This window comes from Mastigoproctus giganteus, chromosome 12 (genome assembly GCF_048544385.1).
Source record: "Mastigoproctus giganteus isolate SK-2022 chromosome 12, ASM4854438v1, whole genome shotgun sequence".
Lineage (NCBI taxonomy): Eukaryota > Metazoa > Arthropoda > Arachnida > Uropygi > Thelyphonidae > Mastigoproctus > Mastigoproctus giganteus.
The window spans coordinates 74,449,270-74,473,861 of record NC_143586.1 but is presented as its reverse complement, the minus strand read 5'-3'; the positions used below and the strand labels follow the sequence as shown (position 1 = coordinate 74,473,861).

Here is a 24,592-nt window from a genome sequence, read left to right as displayed (position 1 = left end):
AGGTGATCACTGTTCATTGGATTGTTAAGAACAGACCACTCCATAATAGTATATAAGGAGGGTTGGTTGGTTGGTTGGTTGGTTGTTTTGTTGTTTATTGGCACATTGACAACGGAGATCATAATGCGCCAGTTCATTCGTTATATTATGTCTTTGTATGTATATTGATTCTCTATATCTTGTCGTATTAACTGGAGTTAAATATTTTCTGTGATTATATACTCTATCATTATTTATAGTAGATGGCAGATGTTGATTGTCTGCATGAATCTGAAAATGTCTGATACCCGTCCCTCGTCACCTAGGATATCTCTGAGGGTGATGTCTTGATTTCTTTTATATAATGATGAGAAAATCTTTCGTCGATCATTTTCATAGGTTGGGCATTCTATGAGTATATGTCTGATTGTTTGGGTAGTATTGCATGTTTGGCATCTTGGAGGTTCTTCTGCACGTAGTAAATAGCCATGTGTGAGGTGTGTATGTCCAATTCGTAGTCTAGTCAGAACAACTTCCTCTCTCCTTGATTTTCTTGTGCTTGTTTTCCAATGTTCAACTTTTGGTTTTATTTTATATAATTTATTTGAAGTTTGTTTTTGCCAGAGTTCTTGCCATTGTGTCAGAGAGCGGTTTTGAATGATTGGTTTATAATCCTGATACGGAACTGGGAAAGGTTGTTTCTGAAGGTTAGTTGTTGATTTTGCAAATCTATCAGCTTCTTCGTTTCCTTTTATCCCTTTGTGTCCTGGTATCCAGCAGAAAAGTATTTCTTGTTTTTCTTTTGTTAAATCCGTTAATATCTGTTTAATTTGCACTAGAACTGGATGGGTTGTATTGGTCGTGGTTTGAATGGCTTGTATTGCACTTAATGAATCAGAGTATATTATTGTTCTCAAATGATATGTGGTTCTGAAGTACTCCAGGGCTATCTGAACTGCTACTAGTTCTGCAGTGTAGACGCTGCATTCTTTTGGAAGTTGGCGTGCCAGTGTAGTGTCTGGGAATACTGCCGATGCTCCTACATGGTTCTCTGCTTTTGATCCATCTGTATATATTGGTAAATGATTGGGATATTTAGTTCTATGTGCTGCATGTAGTTGTTGAAAGTTAATGTCTGATAAGTTATTTTTATTCCAGGTTTGCGTGGAGAGTTCACAAGTTGCGGAGTGGTTTATCCATGGTGGTATTATGTGCCTTTCAAGATTTGCAACATTATTTACGTTAAGATCATATGTTGTCAATAGCTCTTGCAGTCTGATTCCTAGAGGCTTGTTTGCACTTTTGCGATTCCTATATATGTTTTCAAATTTTGGTGAGAATAATGATGCCCAAGTCGGATGATTTCTTGTGGATCTTATCTTGTATGCATAGAGTAGGGCCAGCTTTTGTCTCCTGAGGAACAATGGTAGTTCATTCGCTTCTGTATAAAGACTGTATGAAGGTGATGTGCGGAATGCTCCTGTTGCTATTCGTAGTGCACTATGGTGAATTGGGTCTAACCATTTGAGGGCGCTCTTTTTGGCGGAAGCATAAACAGGTGCTCCGTAATCTATTTTTGATCTTACTAGTGTTTTGTACAGATTGAGTAGGGTATAACGGTCTGCTCCCCAAGATAGTGATGTTAAGACTTTAAGGATATTAAGCCGTCTCATACATTGTACTATATAAGGAGGGAGAACAGATCGAGAGGTCTATTGAACTCATGGATCCAGTCGAAAAATGAATGTAGGTTGGCTCGCCAGTATTTAAAATGGTGAGTTGATAAGCATCAAGAAAGGATTCTATTAGCTTACCTCTCTTGTCAATTGTTGGAGATCCCCACAGCGAATGATGTGCATTGAAATCTCCGAGCAAGCAGAACGGAGATGGTAGCTGGTCTATTAGATTTTCTAGGTCGTCTGAAGTGAATAAGAAATTAGGAGGGATATATATTGACGCTATTGTAAGAGTGATGCCAATTTCAATACGCACTGCCACTGCTTCAAAAGGGGTCTGAAGAGCAATATGTTTCGATGGAACGTTGTTTCTAACAAGAATTGCCACTCCTCCACAGGCTGGCGAGTCTATTCTCCTATCTCGTCTGAAGATGGTGTAATTTTTAATGGTGGGACACACTCGTGCATTTAAGTAGGTTTCCTGTAGGGCTATGCCTGCTAGATCAAACCGGTCGATGAGATCATATAAATCGTCTTTTGTATTGCGAAAGCCTCTACAATTCCATTGGAGGAATCTTTCCATTAAGTGGTTTTATTGTTTATTTTTGTTTCTGACTGCTTTTTAGTTGAAACTTGCTTAGATCGATCCAATTTCCCTTTCTCTTTTTTTGGAAAGTAGGGACGTGTGACATCCATCTCATCAGTCGCATGCAGTTCTAATATACCATCATCTGATTCATTGCGTTGGTCAACATCCATGCCCGTAGCTACTGGTGGGTTCAGAACTTTAGTTTCTGCCACTTTTGGTTTTGCTGTTTGAGGCACGTCGGTTGGAATGGTAATTGGGGTGTTACTGGCTTGTTCAGCTTTTTGCTGTGAAGGACACTGTTTGGAAGCAGAGAGCAAGGAACGTGCCCAATCGGCGATGGATATATTTGGAGGAACTGTAACATCTGTTTGAATACCTACTGACTGACATTGTTTAGCAGCAGTGGCATATGTACGCTTTGGTTCTGTTATGAGTATTTGTCTTCTTGCCTCTGAGTATGTGACTTTATTTTCGACTTTATATTTTTGGATTTTTTTCCCTTGTTTCCATAGTTCGCATATTTTGGAAAAAGCTGGGTGATTACCTTTACAGTTTGGGCAATGAGGAGTAGCAGTGCATTCAGATTGATTATGTTCCTTTGATCCACAATTTGGACATATTGCCTCACCTCTACATGCAGTTTGGGAGTGTCCATATTTTTGGCACTTATAGCACCTGATTGGATTCGGGATGTAAGGACGCACACGGCAATGAAGATAGCCAGCTTTGACAGATGTTGGTAGGATAGGAGAACTAAAAGTGAGTATTATACTCCTTGTAGGAACAAGAATACCATCTTTCCGAGTCAGGATTCTCCTTGCTTGGATTACTTTTTGTTCTTGAAGCTCTTGGACTATTTCCTCTTCTGATACATTTACTAAGTCCCATTCTGCAATTACACCCTTCGAGGAGTTTAGGGTGGCATGGGGAGTGACTTTTATTGGTTGTCCACCAAAGGTAGTCTGCTTTAATAACTTTGCAGAGTGTTGCGCTTTACTGGTCTCTACAAGAATATCCCCGGACTGAAGTCGCCTTACCATTTTCGGTGAACCTGCAACAGACTCAATACATTTTTGGATAAGGAATGGCGATAACTTACTCAGAGGCTGCTCTGAGAGAGAGTGTAGAATGAGGAATGATGGTATCTCCTCTTGAGGGGTTGTTCTCAGCCTCTTGGGTTGAGAGAAGTCATTATCATTGTCATTTATATTGTCTCGTCTTGAGCTCAATGGCTCTATAGGTGGATATATATTTTTATCCATCTTTGCTCCTTTCAGCCCTGGGAGAGTGAATTTCTCCTCCCAGGTTACCGGCCCCGCCACGGGGAGGCAGGAGCAGTGCCGCTAGAGTGACCAAGCGGTATAAAAGTTAGTACGTTAATTTAAAGAAAAAAAGAAAGGTGTTTTTCCTTTCTTAAACTAGCTTACGATTTGTAAGACTAAGTTGCCTAATAATAGGAAAGTAAGAAAACTTTTATAACTGAAACAGAACTATATCTTTGAGAAAACGCTCTAATAATCACTCAGGAAATTGCTTGATCACTATAACGCTTGGCACCCGGGGCCCTGTTGATGAAAGGTGAGAGCTTGCTCACAGGTTGGGATGACAAAGAGTGTATTATGAGGAAAGCTGGAGATTCCTGTTTCCTAGTGTCCTTTTTTTGTCTCTTTGAAAGAGAGAAGTCATTGTCGGTGTCATTGTCGTGTTCATGTTGAGAGCACTTCGGCTCTATACGTGGAAATTCACTTATTTCCATCTTTGCTCCTTTTCGCCCCGAGGGTTGGTTTTTCCCCCAGGTTACCGGCCCCGCCACGTGGAGGCAGGAGCGGTGCCACCAGTGACCAAGCGGTTGTTTAAGTTAGTGGATTTGGTTAGTGATATATATAAAGAATAAGAAAAGAAAGGTGGATTGCCTTTCTGGGTTCTTACTTTTGACTTTTAAAGCACAGAACCACTTCAAATAAATGAAATAACAGCCGCACTGGAAAATAAAGAAACTATATCACTTTGGAGATCACTCTATAATCACTGGAAGAAAATCGCTTGTCACTATCGCTTGGCACTCGGGGCCCTGATTTTCTGTCCTTAGTCGTTTTGGACGATTGGAGTCATGGTCAATGTCAGGAATTTCTGACCTTGAGCTCAATGGCTCTAAAGGTGGATAACAGTTTGTATCCATATTAGCTCCTTTTGGCCCTGGGGGTTTTCCTTTACCACCCAGATTACCGGCCCCGCCACGGGGAGGCAGGAGCAGTGCCGCTTGTGGCCAAGCGTAGAGGTTAGTTTAGTTAGTAGAAGTACTAAATTAAAGAAAAAGGTACTTTCCTTCTTCTGGGCTCACTTCTTAAGTGTTTTTAAGAAAATGAAGCTGCTTAACGAAAAGGTTTAAAAAGTAAGGGAGAAAACAAAAGAGAACCTAGTTGCTTATGAAAGAACGCTCTTTAATCGCACGAGAATCGCTTGGCCACGGAAACGCTTGGCACCCGGGGCCGCTCTTTTAAGTAAATCGCTTTCAAAATCGCTTAGAAATCGCTATAGTCACTCGCTTGGCACTCGGGGCCTTAAGACGACTGTGGATTACCTTACACACTTGTGGTCAGGTTCTTATAGCATGCTATGCTTTTATATCATAGAAAAATCATTTCATGAGTGGTATATATTCATCGTTGAAAAAAAAAAGAGGATTATATACAGTTTTAATGATAAGTTAAAATTAAAGTTTCCATTATTAGGTAAAAATATCTGCAATTCTCTATTTATTCTGAAAAACAATTAAGGCATTATTATTTTTTTACATAAAAACCGAAGAATTACTTAAGAACCCAAAGGACTATTAAATTAACCGAACTGGCTAGAAGATAGATACTACATCCTCTGAAAAATTAATAAATAATATGATTAATATTTTCGCCAGATGGCGCTACAAACATTTAATCATAAATAATCAATCATATTTACTCATATAACTACCTTCCTATATGTACGAGTAATCGTAAGGGTTAGTAAAAATTAACTGCTTTCTCTGTCAAACTTCTTCGAAATAATTATTAGAAACTTTCATTATTTTGTTCTGTAGTTACTCGAACAACTTTTATAAGTATAAAAAGAAAGTAAAACAGAAACTAATTTATAAACTTCGGCAGAGTATCTTTTTAAAAAACTGAACTCCACGGATCACAAACTCGAATGTCTGGCTGTAATAATGAAGTTGTTTTCAATTTTTGTATATCACAGATGGGGGATTCGCGGTTGCTCAAATCATAAACTTTTCGTGGATATGCCTTCCTATTGGGTACACTTCATTAGTTCTTGTTTACAAATTTCCTTCCAGAATTAAAAAAAAAAATCCGGAAATCCTTGATTTCGTTCTTTTCTGCTTCCAGTCCGGTCTTCAGCTATTCTTTGGTAAAGCTGAACTTTAGTATCCAATAACGTAAAAGACAGATGATTGATTACTTTCTCCTTCGAGTAATCAGTTACGGCTTCGCTCCTTTTGATGTCTGATGTCTACCTATGGCGATCGAAACTGCTACAGCATGACGTGGATTATGTACGAAACAAAATTACAAGGTCGATGGCTTGAGAAGATAGGTATGTGCGTAGTCAGAAAGTCAGTCCTCCCACACACAAGATAAATGATTCCAAACTTTAAAAAAGGAGAATAAATTATAGATTTGTCAGTAAAATTCTAAAACACCTAAAATAAATATTGATAAGGATTTATTAATTTATATAATGCATATATTTTATGGTGTCTGAAATGAGAAGATTGATGCATCTTGCTTCCACTTAAATTTAACTTTGTTACGGATTATTTTATTATCTGCAAGGTAAGATATTGGAATTTTTTTTTTTCGCAAAGTTTTGCCACGCGTTTTATATCACTTACTGAAAATTATTTTAAGGTACATGCATTGCTTCGGCTTACTGTCAGAGTAGACGTCCCCAATCCATCTTCATATATTTGTAATGTGTACATTGAACGTGTTTTCCTCTTTTCCAGTAAAAAATTTCGATACTTTCCTCATACATAGTGTAACCTATATTTCATTTTAAAACTACGAAAAAGAAAATAAAATCATCTTCACAAACTACGCCCTGACAAATATAATTACGTACAAGATGAGTCATAATGACTGGTAATAGATTATAATTACCAATGTACAGAATAGTATAAGGGGTGTCGAAACAATGTCGATAGAAAGAGATATTCAAAAGCTTCTGATTAATTAAAAATAAATTTTCTTATAAAATAATATGTTAGGTATAATATAAGTTATATCTGTTAAATGTTTCTCTATTTTTCTAGAGTATAAAGAAAAATTAGAAAATATATTAGTACGCAGTTTTATAAAAAAAAATAATAATAAATTTAATTTTTGTATATCGATAACACTAAAGAAAAATTATCGATTTTTCTCTAGTGTTAGTTTTTTTATTTTTGTTTCTGAGAGTGATTCTCAGTAACAGTTCTATTTCAATTTCCAATTATTAAAATATCTATGAAATCAAAACTTTGATTTCATAGATAACAACCGCTTATAAATAGATCATGCTGATTCCAACTCTTAATACCAATCAGAAAATACCTTTTCCATTTAATAAAAGGGAAGGAGTATGGAATTAAGACGGGAACCGTAAGAAATAATAATGATAAATTTTTAGTACTTCAAAACTAATTATTTTCCATGAAAAACATGAGAAATTTTGGAAGCAACACTAACAATCATTTTTAATCTTAAATATAAACAGGAAAGACATAATGAAAAATTTATAGTAGTCTGGCATCATTGATGTTGCTGTGAACGGTACGTCCATGAAGGCTACACAAAAATTCACAACATCCCAAAACGTTTTATAGGAACTGAGTTTTAACACCACAGCTGATATCGTATTAGTATTATAATGACTAAATGATGCAGAGGAGCGGACTTTTTTCTGAAACTGCCAAAAAAAACAAAGGCAAAAAATGGGGAAAACTCAATAAATTATACCTTCCCGTAGCGAAAAGTGGCTATCGAATTCTGATTTCAATATTGGAAAAATCATTGGAAAATTTCATAACTTAAATAGTAGCCCCTATTTTAAGTCTTCTTCTTTGACAACTTTTAATTGCACTCGAGTAGCTTTTAAGTAACTCTTGGATTTCAATTTAGCAGTGAGTGGCAAATGATGAAAGGAAGCAAACTTATAGATGATCAGTCAAAAAAATCCAAGTATACAATTTCATTCGTTACCTCCAATATTTTGTCTAGTTCTTCGTTGAATTAATTTAAGCTAACTTCCACAACAACAGATGGCAGTTTGTTGCAACAATCAACGACCAGTTGGCTAGAGGCAAATTGCCGCATATCTATTTTGCAACCGTCCTTCATCAATTCGAATTTGTTCACCCCCCATGTGTGTGGTGTGAGCAAGAATAATCTCAGCACGAACTTGCTCAATGCACTCAAAGCCTTTAACACCTCAATCAGATCACCCCACAGGTGCCTAATCGCCAGACGCTGCAATTTGCAGAACTGAAGACTTTCTTGGTAAGAGAACCTCTTCGTTTCCCCATCAAGGTCGTTGCCCTTCTCTATACTCATTCCAGCAGCTCCACATCCTTCCTAAAATGAAGCCTCCAGACCTGTAGGTAGTACTCAAGATATGGCCTGGTCATTTCCTTTTATAATGGAATAATCCCAGATCTTTTTCATTTTCCACTACCCTGAGTGTAATGGAAAATGAAGTAACCGCAGAATAATGTACCATGCAGTTGGTACGTTATTTTGGGGGTTATTGTTACCAACATGCAATACTTTGCATATATCTGTGTTAAACTTTAATTGCCATGTCTCAGCCTACCTGCCTAACTTTTCTAGATTGTTGCAGTAGCATGCTGTCATTGCTGCCAACCTTTGTATCATCTGAAAACTTGTACATTAAGCCTGATATGCCTTCATCAATATCATTCATAAACAGAAAACAATGGGCCCAACACCGAACCGTGGGGGACTCGCTCTCCATGGGCTAATAACATTAGTCCATGAAGAGCAATGCCCATTGATTAGCACTGTCTTCTCCAACACTCAACCACCGCTTTATCCATAGCAGCAACTTGCCCTTATGCCACATTGCTCCAATTTTTACAGCAGTCTTTAATGAGAAACAGTATCAAAAATGTTCCAGAAATCCAAGTACAGTATACAATTTCAAAATTATCTATTTTTTCATCCGATTTCTTTGTGACCACATCGTAGTATCCAATCAAATTGATCGAACAAGATTTCCCCTTAACAAATCCCTGCAGTGTCTCAAATATAATTTATGCATTGTCTAGAGGATCCTGTATTACTTCTTTTACCAGTGCCCCTTTATTTTCCCTGGAACAGAAGTTAAACTAACTAACCGTTCTGTAATAACTGGTGTCGTCCTTGGATCACCATTTTCGCTCGCTCCCCTGAATCCCTGGATGCTCTCATAATTACAGCTAAGGGTTTGCTTACTTCCTTCGCTGCCTTCCGGATAGATCCCATCCACCCCATGTGTCTTTCTTATGTTTAACTTCAATAATTGCTCTTCCACTTTGCTCTCATTACAAAATCATTTAGCTGCCAGTTAGAGTTTAATAAACTTCGGGCATCCCCTTCCCTAAAAATATATATATGCAAATAGTGATTCAGCAGTTTGTCAGCAATCTGAGCAGGATCATCAACAGTCGAACTACCAACATCAAGTGGACCAATCTGATTCATCCCTTTTCTTCTATAGTTCACATAAGTAAAGTCTTCGCATTCTTCGCCGAAGATTTTTCGTAATCTGCCTTCGCTTGCCTGTCCTCCTTTGTGGCTTTATTACAGACCAGTTTAAAAGCTTCTGTCTCGCCCGATAATTTATATGTATCCCATGCACTTTTCTTCTCTGCCACGAATTTCATCAATTCATTTTACATCTATTTAAGGCCTATACCTTAAACAGTAGTTCTTAGTTGGCATGAAAAGCCTTGTAGCGCCCAAAATTAATTCCTTGAAGGCTTCCCATTTAGAATTTGCTGATGGTAACATCAACAGTTGGTGCCACTGCGTAGAATTTCATATGTGCAAACATTACATTTAGAAAGATTAAAGTTCAGTTGCCTCTTTGAACTTTGGAATGAATCGCTTGCCACGTGGTCGAGGCAGATAGATTAGCAATGACTACAATACTGTCCCCGAAGCAAACATCATGAAATTCAGCATTTTGTTTTTAACTGGGTGACACAAATTTTGTATTTGTGTCCCCTGGTTCTTCTTTCTTCTACCAGTGAAAATATAACTCCCTTGTTCATTTTACTGATTCCATTTTGGACTTATGTCCTTCTATCGGATCTCCCCCACCTAAAGAAAGGCGCCTAGCTGCTAAATTGCAGTCTACATTTTCTAAGCTATACTTCATATGGACATCGATTAGCATCCCTTACCAATCTTGTTGCCCTTGTCTAAACCCTTTCCGGAAGTTGTCTTTCTTCAAGTGTGGCCTCCAAGCCAGAACACATTCAATGAATGTGTTCTGACCATTGTTTTATACAAAGGGACAATCAAGTTCTTTTTGCCTACTTGCGAAGCTCCCTTATAGCAACAGACAAGACACTATGCGCCTTCTCAGTCGCCTGTTGACATTATGTGGAAAATTTCATGTCTAATTGAATTGTAACCCCTAAGCCTTTTTCGTCCTGTACAACTTTCCATTTCCCATCGCTTTAGATTTCTGTTCCCTAGGTCGAAATTCATTTGTACAACCGATTTAAGTAATTTTGAAACAAAATGGTCTAACCTTGATCGTTAACCACCCTTCCTACCTTTAAATCATAAGCAAAGTTTGACAACTTCTCCTGCACTTCCTCATCAACGTCATTAAGGAAGATGAGAAATAGAAGCTCCACAATACTGATCAACGTTATTTCATGCATCCAACTGTTTTATGACTTGGCCATAATAAATAGATCGTTCAGAAAAAGCTTTCCCTTTATAACTCATTAAGGGTACTGTTCCTTTCAAAATGGTCTTCTTGATCACCTTAAAAGGTAAATTCATCAATAAATGAACTTTAAATTTACGATACTAGAAAATATGCACAAATTTGACAATAATCCTTATAACATAGAAGGAATGGAGTTGAAAATAAACAGATAATTTGGACTTTTGAAAAACTCTCAAAGTCTACATTTCGTAAAAAAGGGGGCCATGAAACCATCCTTTATAATTAAAACTCCTAATCTTTCAGAGGGCCAGGCACCAGAAAAAACGCCACTTTTTTTTTTCATTTCTCCGCGTTTTTCAATCACCAATTGGCCGTTGTTCGAATGTCGGTTCTCATTGAAACGCCCAAATGCTGGAATGCAAGTAATATAATTTCGTCTCGACAAAAGTCGATATCCTCCTACATCCTCTTTCTTTTACCAATCCCGGTATTTCTCGTGCGTCGCAGTGATCTGGCAGAGGTCCTAATCTACAACAGCCTGACAGATAGAACAACTGTCGGTGACAGCGAATACGACTGTATCAAGATATCGACGAGTGGCTTCACTTACTTGTCACTGGCTAGAAAAGCGAGCCTGTCATTGATACATTCACGTGTCACCTCCAGATTTGTGTTTTTCTCTTTTGTTCCTGCACTGTTTCTTACCCTATTCTTGTGTTTCTTCTTACAAAGGTTATTCGAAAAGAGAGCTGCGACAACGTTTTAAAAATCACCCAAGAAACCGTATTGATTATTCGAAACGCAAGTAAAGTAGATACGGGGACTACTTTTTAGCATAGCGAGATAACTACTGACAGAGTCGATATAATAATCGAATGGATTCTCTTACGGTTTCCTAGATCTACTATGCGTCATGTTTAAACAACCAAAGAAAAATAATACTAAATAATGCCCAAAGGAAAATAAATCAAATGTGCCGATATATATTTTATTCAGTTTTATTAAAATAATCCTAACGTAAGAGTGGTAATTTATAATTGATCTGTAACTGTATTGGTCACAACTAGCATCTACGATTCCTCTTTCATTTGGTTCGGCTGGGCAATCCAAACGTTGCCAACCACTGATTTTGTTACACATCAGCTCTGATTAGACGTTAATATTGTGAATTTGTAACAGTTCCACTACAGACAAGCTCAGTTTACTCTTTTTTGCAAAACACGGACTTCTAAACTTTCAAACTTGAGGAGTTGTAAGTTTTCTCCTGCAATAGTGGGTTGAACATGGGTTACTGATTTTTATCGATATGATACATTACTACAGATAGCAATGATCAGTCCGAAACCAATTTCTTTTCTGCCAGAGTTATGCTTACTCGTACTTCTGTACGTGCTCATATCTACTTTACCGATGCATATACCCCAGGGTCACTTTTTTCCGCTTTATAAGTTTCTTCAGTTGATGTCTATAGCTATCAAAGTCTTTACGAAGTTCTTTGAAAGTTCTGCAGATTCTCTCCTGTGTAACACGCAGAATTTTTCAACAGCCAGCAACTTCAACATCTGGATTCGCCAGGATACGCTACATTACTTACGGTTTGACACCTGGTGCGCATGCAAGGAACATAAAGGGAAGTTTCACTCATAACACATCGCTTTCCTAAAAGTATCCACTACAAATAAACCAACCTGTGCAACTTGTTAATGCGGACAAAAATACGAAAATTTCTTTTCCATCTGTACAAGTTTCTAATATTCCGAATTTTTCAAGCAGAAAGATCTCTCGTTCTTCCTATTTGAACTAGGATATATATATATTTATTCAGATTTAAAGATAACATAGACATTCGCACAGTAGTGGTGCATTCATTAAGAAAACTGATTTCCCTCTGACCCTGAAAGAGGAATGGTAAAAACATGTTATGAGGAAAGGAAGACTTACTTTTGAGAAACAAGTCTTCAGTGGTATTTTCGTGCGGCTAGGAATTAGAATTTTCAAACCCTGGACAGTGTATGCATCCCTAATCACGTTGAAACAGATATTAGCCACTGAAATTATGACTAATTTGCCTAAAATGGATGTCCATGTTGTCTAATCCAAATCACATTTACTGTACATTTGAGACATTCTTGGGTGGGTAGGGAATTATTTTGAGCTGCAATCTTCACGTTTTATACATTATCTTTATGACGTGCACTTTCTGATAATTTAATTTGTTTTATCAAAATAAATAAGCCATAAAACCAATTTTGTCGTTTCAAAATTAATGCAATCCAACCTGACCCTTTAACTCTTCTTACCCTGCAAGTAAAAATTACCGGAATTTATAAATAAATATTTCTATTTCTCCATTACACTTCTGCGTTCAGAGAAATAATTTTAAGTTAACTTAAAAAACGTAAAATAGGGAACAAAAATATATTTTTTTTCCCTTCTTGAATAATTCTGAAGAACAGTTAAACGAATTTTTAAATGGGACACCTCATATGAAAACCTATGATTAACTTATTATAGCTACCGTGTTGAATGAACATCTTGCGACTATCTCTACTTCTTAACAGTTTGGTTCTGGCAATGTAAATCTTACGCGCTTTAAATTTAACGATTTTCCAGAATATATTTTGATGTTATTAGAGGGGGTTGATTGATTGATTTGGGTTTTATTGGCGCACTAGCAACTAAGGCTATAATGCGCCAAGACCAGGTAATATCTAAAAAATTTAACATCTCGGTGACCTAATTAATTAGGCCACCATGTCCAGATCTGAAAACATAAATAAACAACAATAACATATAAATTTTAAATACGATTAAAAACCTTTATTGCTTTTAAAAAGCTAAAAACAGCAGACACATTGTCATTGTCGGATAAAATCTGACTGAGTGTATAAGGCTCAGTCAGATGATTAAAAGCGGTAAAACGGGTACTGCTAAAATCTGGACAGTCAATTAAAAGGTGTCTGATCGTTAACATTGTGCCACAGGACACACACATAGGAGGGTCATCAGCCCTCAGCAGAAACGAATGCGTTAAATGACTGTGTCCTATGCGGGTCCGGGCAAGAACAACTTCCTCAGTACGATTCCTGCGCAGACTAGACTGCCACGGTTCAATTACGGGCTTTATACGATATAATTTATTCGCAGTCTGCCTATTCCACGAATCCTGCCATTGGGAGTGAATCTTCTCGTGTATTATTTGCCTGTAGTCTGTATAGGGGACTAACAGGCAGTGGTTATTATTGGGAATTGCTGATTTGGCTGCGGCGTCAGCCAAATCATTTCCCCTAATCCCAATGTGGCTAGGAATCCAGCAGAAGCGGATATCATATTCACGTTCATGGAGAACGTGAAGCTTCTGCTGAATGCTAGACAGAACTGGATGAGAATTATATCTCACAGATATTAAAGCCTGTAACACGCTGAGAGAGTCTGAATATAAAATGAACCGTTGGTATTGGCATTTAATAATGTGATCCAAGGCTAACTTTATAGCGTGCAGCTCTGCAGTAAATATGCTGCATTCAGAGGGAATCTGCTCCGATGTAGTGGTGTCCCTAAAGACAGCAGCGGATCCCACATATGATTCCGCCTTCGAGCCGTCTGTGTAGACTGGCACGAAGTCAGAATGTTCAGCTCGGTGTGCTGAAAAAAGCTGCAGGTAGACAGATGACGGAGTGTCCGACTTTCCCCAATTTCTAAGGGACAAGTCACATGCCGGGACTTGATTTGATTTGATTTGATTTGATTTTGATTTTTTGTGGCGCAAAAACAGCAGGGTTATAGTGCGCCAGGAAAAGTTAAAATATAAAAAGGTAAGACTGGTAACTTGTAAAAAGCTACTTCGTCTTAAGGTGCATACAGTCATAAAATCAGTACAATGACAAAAGCAAATTGTTTATTTCATATGACTGTATACAAATTGATCGACTTTAAAAATTTAAAAACTGCTGACACATTGTCGTTGTCATTTAAAATCTGACTGAGTGTATACGGATCAGTCAGATGGGTAAAAGCAGTAAAACGAGCATTTATAAAACTAGAACAATCACATAAAATGTGTTCAACGGTTAAAACGGTGTCGCATTGCTCGCACATAGGAGGGTCATCAGCCCTCAGCAAAAAGGAGTGTGTCAAATAACAGTGTCCTATGCGGAGCCGAGCAAGAACAACTTCCTCTTTGCGATCCCTGCGAAAGCTGGACTGCCAAGGATGGATCACAGGCTTAATTCGACATAGTTTGTTTGTAGTAATCAGTCGATGCCACGAATCTTGCCACTGAGATTGCAGGTTACTACGGATCACTTGCCTGTAGTCTGTATAGGGGACTAACAGGTCAAGATTATCCGTCAGGGCTGTCGATTTGGCTGCAGTGTCAGCCAAATCATTTCCTCTAATCCCGATGTGACTGGGGATCCAGCAGAAGCGGATATCGAATCCGCTTGCATCGAGGCTGTATATTATCTGCTGAATTCGGGACAGGGTTGGATGATTGGTGTGTGACATCGCTGATAAAGCCTGTAGTGCACTCATTGAATCGGCATATATAATACACCGTTGGTAACGGTGTTTTCTTATGTGATCTAGAGCTAACTCTATGGCATGCAGCTCTGCAGTGTAAATGCTGCAGTTAACAGGTATCTGCTCTGATATGGTTTTATCTGGAAAAACAGCAGCAGATCCTACATATGATTCCGACTTCGAGCCGTCTGTGTAAACGGGCAAGAAGTCAGAATGTTCTGCACGGTGTTGTGAATAGAGCTGAAAGTAGACAGAGGGCGGAGTATTAGACTTCGTCGCAAGTTTGAGCGAGAAGTCACATGCTGGTGTTTGTGCATGCCAGGGTGGAAGGGGCTCCTGTGATGATCGAGCAACCTTGTCTACCGAGATGTTAAGCTCATTGAGTAGCTCTTGAACACGAATGCCGAATGGCCGATTGGCATTGCGTCGTGTGTTATAAAGATTTTCCCATCGTGGCTCGAAAACGGATGTCCACGTGGGGTGGTCCGGCAGGGACTTCAGCTTGAAGGCATATTGCAGAGACAACTGCATTCGCCGAAGCGACAAAGATGGTTCATTTGCTTCGGCGTACAGACTTTGGACAGGCGAAGTTCTAAAAGCACCGGTAGCAATGCGGATGGCTTGATGATGGACGGGGTCAAGCCAACGAACAGCGCTATTTCTGGCAGATGCATATACCTGAGACCCATAGTCCAATTTTGAACGTACAAGTGCACGGTACAGACGTAGAAGAGTGCATCGGTCTGCACCCCAAGAGGTAGAAGAGAGAGAGCGGAGGATGTTAAGCCCTCTCGTACACTTCGTACGTAGCTGACGAATGTGTTGAACAAATGTCAACTTTTTGTCAAAAATGAGTCCCAGGAATTTCGCCTCTGATACAACTGGAATGGTGCTTTGTCCAAGTCGTAATTCAGGCTCAGGGTGGAGGTTACGTTTGCGACAAAAATGGACGCAAACGGTCTTCTCCGGTGAGAACCTGAATCCATTGGCCGTGGCCCAGGTGTTAACGCGGTCAATAGCTTGTTGCAGTTGTCTCTCAATAACCCTCATATTGCATGATTGAGAGAATATGCTGAAGTCATCGACATAGAGTGCACTGTTTATAGTTGGAGGAAGTTGTTCAGAAATAGAATTTATTTTAATGGCAAAAAGCGTAACACTTAAGACAGATCCTTGCGGTACCCCCTCCTCTTGGTAAAAAGGCCGTGAAAGGGAGGATCCTACACTAACTTGGAAATAACGGCAGGATAAAAAGTTTTTAATAAAAATGGGAAGGTGGCCTCTCAGACCGAGATTGTAAAGGTCTTTTAAAATACCAAATCTCCAAGTTGTGTCGTACGCTTTTTCCATGTCAAAGAAGATGGACACCAAGTGTTCTCTTTTTAGGAAAGCATCACGGATTGATGTTTCCAGTCTAATTAAGTGGTCCAGTGTGGACCTGTTTCTTCGGAAGCCGCACTGAAAGAGGGAGAGAAGGTCGTTCGATTCTAAATACCATAAGAGACGAGCATTGATCATTCTCTCCAATATTTTGCACAGACAGCTGGTCAGAGCAATAGGACGATAGTTTTTTGGACATTTAGGATCCTTTCCCGGCTTAGCAAAAGCAAGTATAGTTGCCTTGCGCCAGGTATCCGGAAAGTGCTCTTCAAGGAAGATTCTGTTATACATGAAAAGCAAACAGTCCATGGATTCTGGTGAAAGATGTTTGATCATTTCATAATGGATGTTGTCTGGTCCAACAGCGGTAGCCTTTGTATGGGCAAGTGCTGTTTTTAGCTCGTGGATAGTAAATGGCCCATTATATGGGTGGGAACACTTCGATGTGAATTTAAGGGCCTGATTTTCAGTCTTGCACTTTAAGACCAGAAACTCTGGGGAGTAAGATGACGTTGCAGAGATCTTAGAAAATGTTTCCCCAAGAGCATTGGCTATTGCAGTAGAGTCTGCAATAGTACATCCATTATATTCAAGGACCGATGAGGGGTGTGCTGTGTATTTACCCTTCATTTTCCGGATTTTTTCCCAGACTACCTTAGAGTTGGTAGACTGGTTAATAGATGATGTAAAACGGATCCACGATTCCTTTTGACTCTGACGACGGATGTAGCGTGCTTTGGCTCGTGCACGTTTAAAGGCTATAAGGTTGGTCGTGGTAGGATATCGACGGAATATCCCCCACGCTTTGTTTTGAGCCTTTTTGGCTGCTGTGCATTGTGAATTCCACCATGGTTTGGGAAATGGTGGAAACCGGGCAGATGTTTTTGGAACAGCATTCGCAGCTGCTTGGACAATATTTTCTGTGATGTACTTAACTGCATCATTGATAGGCTCCTGACTGACTGTGCTACGATCAAAATTTGCCTGATGTTGGAAGGCAGTCCAGTCAGCCTGATCAATCTTCCACCGTGGTAACCTGAAGGGAAGACATGGTCTCCCACTGTGTAACAAGGTTATCACAGGGAAGTGATCACTTCCGTATGGATTCTCCTCCACTTCCCAAGTGAGTGAAGGGAGTAGAGAAGGGGAGCAGATAGAGAGATCAATGGCAGAAAAAGTACGGGTAGGCATGTGGAAGAAGGTGTTTGTTCCAGTATTTAGAAGGGAAAGGTCATTGTCATTGAGCATACGCTCTATGACTCGTCCCCTTCCGTTGATGTTAGCACTACCCCACAGGGTATTGTGTCCATTAAAATCCCCGAGAAGTAAGAAAGGGGGAAGCAACTGCGTTAGAAGATCATCAAGGTCTTCCTGGGAGATATCAGTCCCAGGTGGCAAATAAATAGAGCAGACCGTTAATAGAAATCCCACTGTAAGGCGAATTGCAACAGCCTCTATGCTGGTTGTAATTAGCAAGGGCTGAACTGGAGTCTGATTATTCACAAGGATAGCCACTCCTCCATGAGCAGGACCATCCGCAATTCTATCCTTACGAAAGATTGTGATGTTATGCATGGTGGGATCATCATTTGCCTTTAGATAAGTCTCCTGCAAGCAAAAGCAAACTGGCTCGTGCTTTTGCAGGAGGGCCTTGATGTCATCTGTATTTCGCCGGAATCCACGACAATTCCATTGTAGGAATTTAGCCATTATTTTGGCTTGGTGGGTCCATCAGGCGGCTTCCGAGGTGCTGAGGGCTTACTTTTATCAGTCTTGGCTTTATCTTTTTTGGGGAAGAATGGACGCTGTCCGGTGTCCATTTCTTCCTCCACGAAGAGTTGCAAGACTGAATCGTCCGGTACCTCCTTGTCCTCTACATCCATTGATTCTGTTAATTTTGGTTGCTCTTTTTTACCACTTGGTTTTGTTAGTGGTGGGGCACTAGGAGGTACGGATATTGGAGTAGCAGCTGATTGTGTTTTTGTGGTGGGCTTTTGTGAACTCAATAAATAGCGGGCAATCGGCGTGAATGACTCTCTTGGTGGTATAGTCATATCTGTTTGTGTACCGATAGTGCACTTCGCAGAAACCTTCTGAGCATATGAAGGCTTCCCGCTATTTATTGGTTGTATGCGTTTTCTAGCCTCTGGGTAGGAGATGTTAAGCTCCGTTTTTAACTTTTGTATCTCCTTTTCGTCCTTCCACCGCTGGCATGCTCGAGAGTATGCAGGGTGCTCTCCTTGGCAGTTAATACAGTTAGGCTTAGGAGCTATACATTCCTTGCTCTCGTGATCTTTAGCACCACATCGAGCACAGGCAGGGTTACCACGACAAGCTGTTTGTGAGTGGCCGTACTTTTGACATTTAAAACACCTCAGTGGGTTTGGAACATAAATCCTCACTGGGCAGTTTAAGTACCCTGCCTTGATGGAACTTGGAGGCCTTGGGGTGTTGAATGTTAGGATGAGAACTCGGGTAGGGACAAGATTCCCATCCTTACGCATGGATATTCGCTTGACAGCTGTTACTCCTTGTTCTTTTAATTCAGAGCAGATCTCTTCTTCAGAAACATGAAGGAGATCCCACTCTGATATGACACCTCGTGAAGAGTTCAAAGTTTTGTGAGGGGTTACAATAATGGGTATTCCCCCTATAGATGTGGCTTTCAAAATTTTTTCTGCTTGATTTATATTCGATGCTTCAATAAGAATATCTCCAGAACGCAGCCGTTTTACGGATTTGGGTGAACCTGCCATCCCTTCTAATCCTTTCTGGATAAAGAAAGGTGACATTTTCCCTATTGACTGCTCTCCGGTGGAATGGAGAATGAGGAAAAGCGGTGTCACAGATGGTGTTTTCTCCTCAGTTCTGGCTCTTTTAGCAGAATTGCTCTCACTTTCTTCCGACGATCGATTAGGTAGGGGCCTTGTTGGGGCCCCAGAAGAAGAATTTAAATTACTCATAGGAGTAAAGAAAAAATGTCTGATGCCTAAGTACCTCACCCACCACGGAGCCCTACGAGGGGGCGCCCACTCGTGAACTAGCAGGTACTGCGTACACGAATGGGACGCCGAGTTCGCTTAGAACACCATACCCACGTTACCAATAAGTCTTTATCCCGTCCCAGGACCAAAGGGAGGGAGACTTATTGGAACGCAGTTGACCCTAGCAGTATAAAACCACCCGCCGATTGATCCCAGTCGAGCCGGTCCGGGACCGCCCGTCTTGTCGAAGCAGGGGCCAAAGTGGTGTATTAAGGCTGGGCCCCTCAACCACCAGGATCCCCCTTTCCGCTTCCACGGGTCGCGGCGCACGGCTGCACACGCCGGATTCCAAAGATGTAACCCTGGAACCAAGGTATGGGCGTTAGATCCCAGTGATGCTAATCTGGTAAACCAGCAGCATCACTGGGAGGTCCCCTCACCACGTACAGGTGCCCACGTCGAGGGGCATGCCGGGACATGAGCATGCCAGGGTGGAAAGGGTTGCTTTGGTGTTTGCGCAACCTTGTCTACCTTGATATTAAGTTCTTTAAGTAGCTCTTGGACACGAATACCAAAAGGGCGATTGGCAGTCTTACGGGTGTTGTATAAATTTTCCCATCGTGGCTCAAAAACGGATAGCCACGTAGGGTGGTCTGGCAGGGATTTCAGTTTTAGAGCGTAGTTTAGAGACAGCTGCTTGCGTCGAAGCAATAACGGCGGTTCGTTTGCTTCGACGTATAAGCTCTGGACTGGAGATGTTCGATATGCTCCAATAGCGGTACGGAGAGCCAGATGATGGACAGGATCCAGCCACCGAAGTACACTGTCTCTGGCCGAATTGTATACCAGGGACCCGTAATCTAGTCTGGATCGTACAAGTGCACGGTAGATGCGTAGTAGGGTGCATCGATCCGCACCCCAAGATGTAGAGGAAAGAGAGCGCAGAATATTCAGCCCTCTTGTGCACTTTGTGCGGAGTTGACGGATGTGATCCAGAAAGGTCAACTTTTTGTCAAATACGAGTCCCAAGAATTTTGTATCCGCTGCTATTGGAATAGCATTTCGTCCGAGCCTTAATTCGGGTTCAGGATGAAGATTACGCTTACGACAAAAGTGTACGCAAACGGTCTTCTCCGGCGAGAACCTGAAACCATTTGTAAGTGCCCAGGAGTTGAGTCGATCAATGGCTTTCTGCAGTTGTCTTTCAATCACCCTCATGTTGCATGACTGGCAAAATATGCTAAAGTCATCAACATAGAGGGCACTGTTTACAGTTTGAGGAAGTTGTTCTGTGATGGAATTTACTTTGATGGCAAAAAGCGTGACACTTAATACTGATCCTTGTGGTACTCCCTCCTCTTGGCTAAAGGAACGAGAGAGTGAGGATCCCACACGAACCTGGAAAGATCGATTGGCTAAAAAGTTTTTAATAAAAATGGGGAGTTGCCCCCTAAGACCGAGGCTATGCAGATCTTTTAAAATGCCAAATCTCCAAGTTGTGTCATACGCTTTCTCCATGTCAAAGAACACCGACACCAAGTGTTCACGTTTTAGGAAAGCATCCCGGATGGATGTTTCCAGTCTAATAAGATGGTCCAAAGTGGACCGGTTCCTTCGGAAGCCGCACTGGATATTGGAGAGAAGGTCATTTGATTCTAAATACCATATTAAACGAGAATTGACCATTCTCTCCAGAATTTTGCACAGACAGCTAGTCAGAGCAATAGGACGATAATTGGTGGTGATTTTTGGATCCTTTCCTGGCTTAGGAAAGGCAAGAACGATTGCCTTGCGCCAGGAATCCGGAAACTGCCCTTCAATAAAGATTCTGTTATACAGAGAGAGCAGATAATCCATAGATTTTGGTGAAAGATGTTTAACCAATTCATAATGGATGCCATCTGGTCCAACAGCACTTGCTTTGGAAAGGGCGAGGGCTCTTTTCAGTTCCTGAATAGTGAACGGCCCATTGTAGGGATAGATGTTCTTTGACTTAAAATTAAGTGCCTCTTTTTCCAGTTTATGTTTCAGGACCAGAAACTCTGGGGAATACGAGGATGTTGCAGAGATGTTAGAGAATGTTTCCCCAAGAGCATTGGCTATTGCAGTTGGATCTGCAATAGCGCATCCATTGTAATCTAGGATTGAAGAAGGGTGGGATGTATATTTTCCCTTCATTTTCCGGATTTTATCCCAGACTACCTTAGAATTGGTAGCCTGGTTAACAGATGATGTAAAACGGATCCATGATTCCTTTTGACTCTGACGGCGAATGTAGCGTGCTTTGGCTCGTGCACGCTTGAAAGCTATTAGATTAGCAGTGGTAGGATATCGACGGAATATCCCCCACGCTTTGTTTTGAGCCTTTTTTGCTGCTGTGCATTGTGAATTCCACCAAGGTTTGGGAAATGGTGGAAACCGGCCAGATGTTTTTGGAACAGCATTCGCAGCTGCTTGGACAATGATTTCTGTGATGTACGTTACTGCATCATTGATAGGCTCCTGACTGACTGTACTGAGTTCAAAATTTGCCTGATGTTGGAAGGCATTCCAGTCAGCCTGATCAAACTTCCACCGTGGTAACCTAAAAGGAAGACATGGTCTCCCACTGTGTAACAAGGTTATCACAGGGAAGTGATCACTTCCGTATGGATTCTCCTCCACTTCCCAAGTGAGTGAAGGGAGCAGAGAAGGGGAGCAGATAGAGAGATCAATGGCAGAAAAAGTACGGGTAGGCGTATGGAAGAAGGTGTTTGTTCCAGTATTGAGAAGGGACAGGGCATTGTCATTGAGCATACGCTCTATGACCCGTCCCCTTTCATTGATGTTAGCACTACCCCACAGGGTGTTATGTCCATTCATATCCCCGAGAAGTAAGAAAGGGGGAGGCAACTGCTTTAGAAGATCATCAAGGGCTTCCTGGGAGATGTCAGTCCCAGGTGGCAAATAAATAGAGCAGACCGTTAATAAAAATCCCACTGTAAGGCGAATTGCAACAGCCTCTATGCTGGTTGTAATTAGCAAGGGCTGAACTGGGGTCTGATTACTCACAAGGATAGCCACTCCTCCATGAGCAGGACCATCCGCAATTCTATCCTTACGAAAGATTGTGATGTTATGCATGGTGGGATCATCATTCGCCTTTAGATAAGTCTCCTGCAAGCAAAAGCAAACTGGCTCGTGCTTTTGCAGGAGGGCCTTGATGTCATCAGTATTTCGCCGGAATCCACGACAATTCCATTGTAGGAATTTAGCCATTATTTTGGCTTGGTGGGTCCATCAGGCTATTAGAGGGGGTTGGGAGTGATTATTAACTAGTGGAACATCAATTGAGAATTTGATTTCAAGCATACGAATGAATATTTCTTAACCACTCCCAGGAAAATGATTTCATCATGGAATTGTGCTATTTATTTCCTTATCTTTCGAACAGAATTATTTTTCATTCTTTAATATCAGCAGAACTCTACAGAATAGAGAAAGCAAAAAAAAAAATGCCGTTTATTTCGGCTTCGTTCCTTACAAATGAAGTCACGAAGTGCTGTATACGCATTAAAAAAAAGTAAGACAATCTTAGGACTGTAGTTGACAGTGACAAAGACATACACAGCGTGCTCAATCCTTGCCATCTCCATAGACTTTCCTGTCACACCTGCTTTGAAAAATCATTCATCACGTCAGGTGAAAATCTCGAGCGGTGCTGCAACCAATCAATGCAAACTTCCCTCGCTCGCTCTCTGTCTCTGTGAGCAACTGCCGTGATCAGAACTGCCTTTGTCGAAGTAGGTCACTGTCTTTTTTGTGGCATGCGCTTTTCCTCCTTTTTACAATTAAATATACTTATGGTTTTACGTTCAATTGCACATTCGTTGATGAAATACTATCCAGATGTCGCTCGTGTAGTTTTCAAAATGGCAATTATTGTTTTTCCATTCTTACATGCGATGACATGTTCAAATAAGCAAAAAAAAAAAAAAAAAAAAAAAAAGGAAATTTACTCCAACTGCTTATTCTCTAGTTTCTCATTTGATCTGTAACTTCGCTTAGCCGTTAACTTAAGACTTAATGGGACAGTAAAAAAAAAAAATGAAATAAAAATTTTAAAATAATAATTTAATTGGGGAAAAATATTCTACCCTAATTAAATTATTATATACTGTATAAATATTTAAGAAAAGATGAATTACTTTTATTTACTAATTGCTCATTAACAATTACTTTTATTTGTTAATTGCTGATTAATTAATAATTAATTGGTAACTGTTGTTGTTGTTGTTATGGAGGCTTAATGGCACATAAGCATCTATGGCTATAATGTGCCTATTCACTTGTTATTTTAAGAGATGAGGAATTTCCATAAAATCAAAAGAAAATTTTAAATCAGAAATTATTAAAAAGTCCAGTTTGCTTGAGGAAGTCAAAAAATTCAGAAATATTTGCCTTATCACCAATCAGATTTTCAAGAGTTATTGGTTTACGATTATTTATCAGTGAGATCAAGGATGAAACTCTGTGTTGTTTATAGTAGGGGCAGCCAATGAGAATATGTCTAACAGTTAAGATGTTAGAGCAATGTGTACACTGTGGTGGATCGTCCCCTGTGAGTAAATAAAGATGTGTCAGATGAGTATGGCCTATTCTTGCCCTTGAAAGGACTACTTCTTCTCGTCTCGATGAACGGACACTGGAACGCCAAAATTTCGGATCTTGTTTAAACTGAAAGAGTTTATTATTAGTCTGAGAGTGCCAGAGTGCTGTCCATTGTGATAGGCAAGCAGCATGAACGGTTAGTACACAATCTGATGCTGGAACAGGGATATTGGTTAAATCAAAGGTAGTTGGATTTTTTGCAGCTTTATCAGCCAGTTCATTGCCTAAAATACCGGAATGGGCGGGTATCCAACAAAAAGCAACCAGTTGTTGACGTTTTTTGATTTGTAGTAACAAGCTTCTGATTTCTTCTAGAACAGGGTGAACTTTATCTTCGCAATTACTTAGCGACATGATTGAGCTGAGGGAATCAGTATAAATAACAGATTTTAAAGAACAGTCAGAATAGAGATTTTCTAAAGCAAGTTTTATTGCATACAATTCAGCAGAAAATATACTAAAATCTGATGGAAGGGATACTGATACAACTGTATTTGGAAACACTGCAGCTGCTCCAACATTTGAATTAGATTTAGAGCCATCTGTATAAATTTGGTAGAAATCAATATATCTTTGAATGTGAACATCATGAATTTGTTTTAAGTTTGTTGCTTGCAAAGAATTCTTTCTCCATTGGCAGAGGTAAGTGTCACATGTTGGAAGAGGAGGAGGAGCCCATGGTGGTTGAGCAAAGGTTGGTATCTGCTGTACTTTCCGGATGGAAATATTCCAAACCTGCACCAGTTCAAGAAGGCGAAGACCAACTGGTTTAACTATGCTGGGTTTGTTTCTGTATAGGTTTTCTAATGGTGGGTTTAAAAGGTATGACTGAACGGGATGAGAGGCACAACTTTGTATCTTGACAGCATATT

General features: G+C 40.2%; 1 pseudogene; it reads left to right on the top strand.

Moving 5' to 3' along the window:
* Positions 1-5,780: 5,780 nt before the first annotated feature.
* LOC150077202 (uncharacterized) overlaps positions 5,781-24,592 on the top strand; it is a 54,033-nt pseudogene continuing 35,221 nt past the window's right edge.